The sequence below is a fragment of the Arachis ipaensis genome, chromosome B3 (genome assembly GCF_059453495.1).
Source record: "Arachis ipaensis isolate K30076 ecotype BB chromosome B3, ASM5945349v1, whole genome shotgun sequence".
NCBI classification, from domain to species: domain Eukaryota; kingdom Viridiplantae; phylum Streptophyta; class Magnoliopsida; order Fabales; family Fabaceae; genus Arachis; species Arachis ipaensis.
In genome coordinates, this window is record NC_142438.1 from 43,529,842 (window position 1) to 43,532,415 (window position 2,574).

A 2,574-nucleotide genomic window follows, 5' to 3' on the forward strand; every position below is an offset into this window, starting at 1 on the left:
CAAATGGGCAGGCTGAAGTCTCTAATAGAGAACTAAAGAGAATCCTGGAATGGACTGTAATTGCCTGTAGAAAGGATTGGGCAAGGAGCTTGGATGATGCTCTGTGGGCATACAGAACAGCATTTAAGACTCCTATAGGAACCTCTCCATACCAGCTTGTGTATGGCAAGGCTTGTCATCTGCCCGTGGAACTGGAACATAAAGCCTACTGGGCAACCAGATTCCTAAACATGGATGCTAAGTTAGCTGGTGAGAGAAGATTGCTCCAGCTAAATGAGCTAGAAGAGTTCAGACTCAATGCTTTTGAAAATGCAAAAATTTATAAGGAAAAAGCAAAAAAGTGGCATGATAAGAAATTGTCATCCAGAGTCTTTGAGCCAGGACAAAAAGTTCTACTATTCAACTCTAGGCTCAGATTATTCCCTGGGAAATTAAAATCCCGGTGGAGGGGACCATGTGATTACAGGAGTGTCACCATATGGATATGTTGAGCTTCAAGATATTGATTCTGACAAAAAGTTCATTGTCAATGGATAGAGAATCAAACATTATCTTGAAAGCAATTTTGAGCAAGAATGCTCAAAACTGAGGCTTGAATGAAGCTCAGTAAGAGTCCAGCTAAAGACAATAAAGAAGCGCTTGCTGGGAGGCAACCTAGCCATTAGCAAGCTATTTATTTTAATTAATACTTGTAGAGGTTTGATATACATTTTCATCAAAGGCTAAGCATCAAAATTGAAGGAATTCACAGAGTTAAAGAAGGATTCAGTACAAAAAGCAGAGAAAAGGAGCTTGCTGGAAAGAAAATGCTAGTAAGAGGCATTCTGGGCGTTAAGCGCCAGAATGGGTATCATTCTGGGCGTTTAACGCCAGTAAAGGTACCATTTTGGGCGTTAAACGCCAGAATGGGTACCATTCTTGGCGTTTAACGCCAGATTTGCAGTATCTTGGGCGTTCAGCAAAACGCCCAGTGATAAAGGAGTTTCTGGCGTTTAACGCCAGCCAGGGTACCTGGCTAACGCCCATAATGGCCAACAACTGGGCGTTAAATGCCATAATGGATACCATTCTGGGCGTTTAACGCCAGAAAGGCAGGGGGAGGAGATTTTGTTTCCAACTTCAATTTTTTTCAAATTTTCATGTTTTGACTCATAATTTTCTGCATAAACATGTTTCAAACTTTCATCATTCACCCTCAATTCTCATCATTCAATAATTTTCTAAATTATTTCTCAAAATTCTTTCAAATCCATTCCAAATCTTCTTCAAAAACTCAAATATCTTCTCAAATTCTTTCCATATCTTTTCATATCTCTCTCAAATTTTTCGAAAGCCATCCCCTCCTCCTATAAATATAGTTTCGGCCATCCCCTCCTCTACACCATTCGAATTTACCTCTTCTCCTCTCTCCTCCCTTTCCTTTCTTTTGCTTGAGGGCAAGCAAACCTCTAAGTTTGGTGTGCTTTTCCGTGATCACTGAGCTAAGACTCATCAAGATCATGGCACCTAAGGGAAAACAAACCAAATTAAGAGGCAAGAAAGAGAATACTCCAAAGAGTCTTTGGAATCAAGAGAGGTTCCTAACCAAGGAACATGCAGACCATTACTACAAAATAATGGGTCTGAGGTCAGTGATCCCGGAAGTTAAATTCAATCTGAAAGAAGATGAATATCCGGAGATCCAAGAGCAAATTCGAAGTAGAGGATGGGAAATTCTAGCCAATCCTGAGACAAAGGTTGGAAGAAACATGGTTCAGGAATTCTACTCAAATCTGTGGCTGACAGATAAGCAGAGAATGACTGGAACCGCCTTTCATACCTACAGAACCATGGTCAGAGGAAGAATTATTTACTTCCATCTGGACAAAATAAGAGAGGTCTTCAAACTACCTCAACTACAAGATGATCCTGAATCCTTTAATAGGAGAATAGTGAGAGTAGATAAGGGGTTGGATCAAGTTCTAGAGGACATATGCCTCCCTGGAATTAAGTGGATAACCAATTCCAAAGGTGTCCTAAACCAACTCAAGAGAGGAGATCTCAAACCAGTTGCAAGAGGCTGGCTGGACTTCATTGGGCGTTCTATATTGCCTACTAGCAACCGCTCTGAGGTCACTGTCAAAAGAGCAGTGATGATTCATTGTATTATGCTTGGAAAAGAAGTGGAGATTCATCATCTGATTTCTTGTGAGATTTACACAATTGCAAACAAGAACTCCACTGAAGCCAAACTGGCCTACCCAAGCTTAATTTTTCTACTATGTAAAGATGCTAGGGTGAGGATGGGAGTTGATGAATTCATCCCAATTGAACACCCAATCACCAAGAAGTCAATGGAAGGACAAGTGCAAGACAACTCCATCAAAAAGAGGGCGCAGGAGTTCCTCCCAGAAATTCCTGAAATTGACTACTGAACCCGCTTAGAAGCATCTGTTACCAAGCTGCAGGAAGCTATGGAACAACTTAAGGAAGAACAGTAGAATCAAAACTGCATGCTCTGCAAGCTACTGAAGGAACAGGAGAAGCAGGGGCGTGAACTACAGGAGCTGAAGCGCCAGAAGCTCTCCCTTGAAG